The sequence below is a fragment of the Oenanthe melanoleuca genome, chromosome 4, assembly GCF_029582105.1.
Source record: "Oenanthe melanoleuca isolate GR-GAL-2019-014 chromosome 4, OMel1.0, whole genome shotgun sequence".
In the NCBI taxonomy this organism is placed as follows: Eukaryota; Metazoa; Chordata; class Aves; order Passeriformes; family Muscicapidae; genus Oenanthe; species Oenanthe melanoleuca.
This window is the reverse complement of record NC_079337.1, coordinates 46,372,884-46,379,624: the sequence shown is the minus strand read 5'-3', so window position 1 is coordinate 46,379,624 and position 6,741 is coordinate 46,372,884. Positions and strand designations below refer to the sequence as shown.

Sequence of the window (6,741 nt, the reverse complement as noted above, 5' to 3'; positions counted from 1 at the left end):
AGGCAACTCTGCTTTCCCTCCCACACCAGATGACATATCATAAGGCAAAACTTAAAAACACTACTGATGAAAGCACCATTTTATATCTCTATGATTTTTTTCCCATTAATTTACTTTTATTCCTTGGGGACAGCTGCCTAGATCACAGTCCTCCATAGGAGCAGTGCTGTCATGACTTCAAAAGTAGTCAGGAAGCTTTGAACTTTAGAAACAGTTATTTCCTTCTTCGGATACCATGAGCAAAGATTAAAGAAATAATAAATTATTAGAATTTATTGTATTTATTAGATTCTTATAGAAAAATAAGATTTTCTCAAGTATTGAATACTACAGTAAAACCAAGTTGTTCTGCATACTGACATACTGAACAATGGACTTCTAATTACATGTACAAAAACACATCCACAATGTTATGGTTCAATGCTTTCTCCATCTTTCTGCTCTGGGTGACAAAGCTCATCAGGAAGGAGAAAACTCACCATCTAACAGGGTACCCTGATACAGTATTTAATCTCTTCTTAAATTCTCCATTTTTCCTTTTCTGTCTTGAAGACTTGCAAACACATATGAACGTGAACAAAAGCTAAGGCAAAGTGATGTGTTTGTCAAAGCAATGTTATTTCTGCAGGATGCCTTCTTGCCATTAATGGATATAATTGCCCTCACCAAACTCTTATGATCCATTTATTAAATTATTAGAGAGATGCTTCTGCCTGAATTAAAGTGCAAAAAAACCCACAGGCTGAAGTCAATAATATGGACTTTATTTAACAGTAAATGTGATGCAGAGAGACAAAATGATAGAAAGGAAGAGAAAAAGAGGTGTGTGGGAGACAGAGAGACAGAGACAGATTAAACAGAAAATATCACCACTCCATGGATCCCAATGGCATCTTCTTGATTCTTTTCTTCTGTGCTTGGCAGTGAGGGTCCTGCAAAACAAGAATTCAATGGGTTAATATGATATTTGGGCCTGTTGGGAATGGTCAGGTGCTTCTCTGGAGGGGGACAAGCTTGTAATTTTTCAGCAGACTCTGGATCTGTGGCATCACTTGCATCACCAGCAGTGCTCTGCTGCAAGGCCTCAGGAATGAGTCTGAGGGGTGATTCAGGGGGCTTTGGTGATTGTGACACCTCTTCAGCTGCCTCTCATGAATTTTCCATGTGTATGTGTTTTTGTCATGGGGCAAAGGAGGGTTACAACTCACACAAACAGGTTTGCATTCTGCAGTGACTTCCTCTTTTTGTTTCCCTTGAGATAGGACTCCATAGTCTCCTCTTGGCTGGCTGAGTGGTGAGGATCAATGCTACTTGTCTAGATCTGTTGGAAGGCAATAGGAGAAGATAAACTTCTATGAGGAATTGGTTCAGGTGATAAACAAATGGTTCAGGTGTTAAAGACAGCTATGCAAGGCCTATCTCCATTGACTGAGGGAATCTACTTAGGTCATTGGTGTCTAACTTGGACTTTTTGTGACTAAAGGGTGAAAATTTCCATCCTAAATACAGATTTTGTCACTTATCACTACAGTAAACAGTCTGTGGCTGGAAGTGCAGGAGTTAGAAGCCACTGCCTGTGTGACCAGTCACATGGAAGGTGCTTGGCCCCAGTGGCACCAAGAGGAGTTTGTTGTTTTGTCAAACATGAATCTATATTTGCCAGTGCCACCATAGTTACTGTTCTCCTTCATGCTCAAGGACACTTTGACATTAATGTATGACTGACTCTAATGCAAATCTCAGACTACCAAACCATGGCAGTAGGGATGAATGGATTCATGGACCTTGTTTTTCAGCTGTTTTAGGGAAAACTAACAGGGAGATTTTTGCCAGTAATTTCTCCATTTGTATTCAATCCAATATGTACTGCTGAACCAAGGGTAAACAAAGAATGCAATTATAATTATAATTTAATCATAGAATTATTTAGGTTAGAAAAGAACTTTAAGATCATCAAGTCCAACTCTTAACCCAACACTACCAAGCCCACCTCCAAACCATATCCCTAACTTCCACATTGACACATCTTTTAAATCTCTCCAAACATACACCACTAGACCACTTCCCTAGGCAGCTGTTCCCAGTTCTTAATGATGCACTGAACTGCACTTGTTTTGATGGTTTTGAGCATGTAAGGCACCCCAATTGTGCACCCAAAATTTTGTCCATTCTAAAGGAGACAGGAAAATTTGCATAAATATATTTTTAAGATGGGCCAGTTACACTTTTCACTGTGGCTAGTGGTTCCATACTTTATTAACTTTGAAAGATTCAGTGATAATCTTCAGATATATTCAGCCTTTAAACTGTCATAAATGAAAGAGTTACTGCTCTTCCTTGAGAGCTTAAATATGCCTTTTCAACATAGTTTCATCCTTATCTTAATTCAGAGATATCTCACTGATCCTGGCCAGGCCTTGGGAAAGGTCAAGATAATCCATAATTAGACACAAGGAAAGAGAAAGGGAAGCTGGCTGTCCTACTTAGAGCAACACAGTGGCAAGTCGTTGGTATTTTTGTTTTCACTGCATGTCTCATACCAAGGTTTCAAAGGAAAGACAGCAGGACTGTGTGGTGCCTTACAGGGCACAGCCTCAGGATATGTGAACAATGCTTCAGATTTGCTTTCTTTGTGATTTAGGAGAGAAAATAATACTTTTCAAGGATGTGTACTTTTTCATTCTCTTCTCCACCCACATCAGCACTTAGTCTTGTCATTCTCAAGGGTGATTTACATTTTTGCATTTTGATTGTCACCCACTGAAATAACAGAAGTACAATGTCAAGCTCAAGTGTTTGAAATTACTGAAAGTATTAAAAGCAGAGTTCTCTGCCTCTGAAGCATTAACTTGTGGAATTCAGGACTCGTCTGTCCTTTCTGCTGGCCTGCCAGATGATGCTAAGTTTAATACTTTTGTACCTTGTTTTGCTCATCTGAGCAGTGCTACATCCTTTGCAATTGCATTGAGATACTCCCATCTGAGAGATGCCACCTCAAGTTTTAATTTCTTCTGTAAGATTCCACCTTAGCTCAATATCCTTATCTCAATCCTATATCTCAATTTCCTTATCACTTCTTGTTTTCACCAACATATGGTATTTGAGCCTTCCACAATTAAATACACTGGAGAAAGTATTGTCCTGTAAATTTGCCTTAAATCTGCACTCAAGAGTTCTGCATGATTTACCCCATTCCTGGTGCCCTTGCATCAATATCACTTTGGTATCAAATTCAAATCAAAGTGCCAGCACACCAACTTAGTTTATGAGGAACACCTTATCACAAACAAGCTTGATTTCTTTTCTCCCAGCTTTCCTTAATATAGGCAGCAGCAACAATTTCTTATGAGTTTCATGAACCTGAAAGAACCTCTTGGACTTCTTCCAGGAGGCAAGGACATATCCAAAGAAAGCATCAAAGTCTATCTGAGATTGTTCTTATCTAGCACAGAGCCAAGTTTCTATTTAATGCAAATAAATGGTTGAGTCCAATGACACCAGGATTTTGTCTATATAGCTTGGAATTGTCTCTTAAAGTATTCCTTCCAGCCAACAAAAGCGTGAAAGAGTTATTCAAATTTCCACTTTCAAGCTCACTTCACAATGAATCAGTTATTACAGAATCTCTTCCACATGAACAGAAAGGACCCATTCCACACTACTGAAAGCTTTTCCTTTCTATTGGTGTGCAAATACATTCAGAAATATGCATGCATTTCATTGTTTCCTGAAATAATATTTCCTGTTTGGAAAACAATTTTGTGGTCTTCAATGATTTCACAGAATCACAGAATGAGTCAGAGTGGAAGGGACCACAGTGGGTCATCTGGTCCAACCTCCTTGCTCAAGCAGGGTCACCCCAGAGCACAGGACACAGGCTTGTGTCCAGATGGTTCTTGAATATCTCCAGTGAGAAGGACTCTATACCCTCTCTGAGCAGCCTGTTCCAGTGTATGGTCACCCACACTATAAAGTTCTTCCTCATGTTGGGTGGAATTTTCTGTGCATCAGTTTCTGCCTGTTGTTTCTGGTCCTATTGCTTGGCATCACTTAGAAACACCTGGCTCCATCCTCTTAGCACCTTTCCTTCTGATATTTACAGACATTGATGAAGTCCCACCTCAGCTGTCTCACCTCAATGCTGAACAGGCACAGCTCACTCAGCCTTTTCTTGTAATAGAGGTGCTCCTGTCCCTTGAGCATCTTTGTAGCCTTCTTCTGGACTCACCCCAGAAGATCTGTGTCTCTTTTGTACTGAGGAGCTCCCACTGTACTCCAGGTGCAGACTTCCTTCACCTTAACTCACACTATTATCACTAGGATGAAAAAAATACAAAATAAAAAATAAGATATAAAATATAAAAAATAAAAAATAAACCCCACAGAGAGGTTTAAAATTCCCTATTTCTAATAAAGTAAATTTTAAGTGAGACTGAACTAATTATGCAAAAGATGTTGTATCAGATCCACTGCTAAAAATACAGCAGATAAAAAGGTCAAAGTGGTGTCACACACCTTTTTTGGTGTTTAGACAGACAACAGATTTTTCTAAGTGTCTTTGGACAGAGCAATCAATTTGAATTGTAAAAATATACAGAGTTATCTTTTCTACCTGATTAATAATTTCAACTCCTGGAAAATGAGACAGAGTCTTTTCCTGTATCTAATTCCTTGCACCTTGTATAGTAATTTCTTCTGCAACTATATTTAAGGATGAATCCTTCAAACTGCTGTCCTGTGGCATGGTGCTCTACTGGCACTTCTCTTATTACTGCAAACCAACCCTATAAATGTTTTATAATCCTTTCCTCTTCAGAAAAGCAAAAGCTGGGAAAGCCACTGTGTAGGCTGAGCTCTAAAGAATGCAGGAGAGGAGCATCCTCACAGAGGTACCACCAGAGCAGGATTTTGAACAGCAAAAGGAAAGCCAGGATGTTTACCTCACTAGAAATCAATAATCACTTTTAGGGTCTAACATTCAGCTATGAAAAAGTGTCAATCAATGACTGAGTCCTCCCTATGCTATACAGAGAATTCTAAATCTGAAGTTAAAGCTCTTGTCTTGCCCAGGAGAATTCTGGGTCTAATTGTTTTCTGCTTATGAAAACACTGTTCAAAATGCCATGAATAATTCAAAATGCAAGAAAACCAGAAGCAAGAGTTTCCCAATTGCTTTTGCAATTTTCCATGAAGCACACCTGACTTTTTCAGGAGATAACATAAGGAGATAAATTTTACTGTCTCTGAATTTCCGATTCCCTTTTATATCTGGAATGAGATTTCCACACCCTCTAACCCAGAAGGGTGCTGCTCTATGGCTTAAGCTTTAAAACTGGAAATTCTGAATTAGCTTGATTGTATCATCTCTGGTTTCAGAGGTGGTGCTGTGCTGCTCTACTTTTCCAGGTGAAGCTGTAGAGTACAGCCTCAGTGTCTGTCCAACAAGGCATCTCCATTGTCCAGACATCTGAATTCTGCAGGAAATCCAAACCAAAGCTCCCCTGGTGTAACTCTGTATCCTGCTGTGGGAGGCAGAAACAGCAAGCAATTCTTTCACTGCCTTGGGAGCAGACCTGGCAGTGATTGCTTGCTCACTTCCTAATCAGCTATGAATAGATGCCCTTACACAAGATGAGTAAGGAAGTGGGAAGACATACATTAAACACATTCTGGGAACAAGGTGTATGTCAGGCAAGGCTGCAAAAAGCTAAACTTTGTTTCCCAGAAGTCTTCTGAGAATGCACATTAAAGCATGTTACAGGCAACTCTGAAACTTGTCCAGAAACAATTTACAGCATCTCAGCCCACGGAGAGAGGAGACGGTGAAGACAAAAGTCTCTGCACTGCATGAAGACAGGCTGACTCTGACTGCATCATGCTAAAAATACGGGTGAAACTGTACAAAGACAGTACTTCAAAATTAATTTTTTTTACCTGTAAAAACTAAAATTGCTTGCAGAACATCAGTGTCATTAGAATAGACATTCTCTGTACAGGTGCAGCAAATAACCTGTGATTTCCTGAATCAAGAAAAAAGAATGAAGGCTGGGATAAGAATTAGATAGTCTTCAACGAGGTTTTTCATTATGAGAAAGATTTGACAGTGCAAAACCCTGTATTCATTATATAAAATGGAAAGAAAAAGTAATTGAGTGACAAAAATAATTTCATTATTGTACAAAAAAAGAAAAAAAATAGGAAACAAGAAATCAATGCTTTGTCAATGTTGTCATTTTTTACCAAGCTCAATACATCATTGTTAGCCATCTAGGATGAGAAAAAATATACATAAATTTAGACCAGCAGTTTGTCATCAAGGGAGGCATACTGTCAAACCTTTCATTCTGCCACTCTTCTACTGGTTTAGATTCACTTTCTTTCAGATTTTATTCTCATATTTGAAGCCTTTTAAATGGGAGGAATCAAATAAGGGACCCTCCTCTGCTTTTCCAAAAATAGTGTTCAAGGGAATGGAGCATGTTGAAATATATTTGTGAATTCATTCATTGCTCTGTGAAGCTGAGACATATATCCTCAGTGGATATATTTTTCTATAAATTTTGGAAAGGATAATAGTTTGTCCTTTTATTCTTGCTTACTTCTTAGCTTCTCATTAAATGTTTATTGAAATGAGCATCTAAGGATACATTTCACAAATAGATTTTCTTTTGACTTCTTTCATGGTCATTTGAATTTTTTTGAGTGAAGACTTTGACTTTCTAGAAGCTAGTCTGCAACTTA

At 38.6% G+C, this 6,741-nt stretch overlaps 1 long non-coding RNA gene across 1 annotated transcript; it reads right to left on the bottom strand.

Annotated features, from left to right (window-relative positions):
* Window positions 1–867: 867 nt before the first annotated feature.
* Window positions 868–4,309, bottom strand: LOC130252918 (uncharacterized). The gene is made up of 3 exons (XR_008840468.1): window positions 4,135–4,309; window positions 1,209–1,321; window positions 868–932 (listed from the first exon to the last, which is right to left on the bottom strand). It is a non-coding gene; the product is annotated as an uncharacterized LOC130252918 (long non-coding RNA).
* Window positions 4,310–6,741: the final 2,432 nt, after the last annotated feature.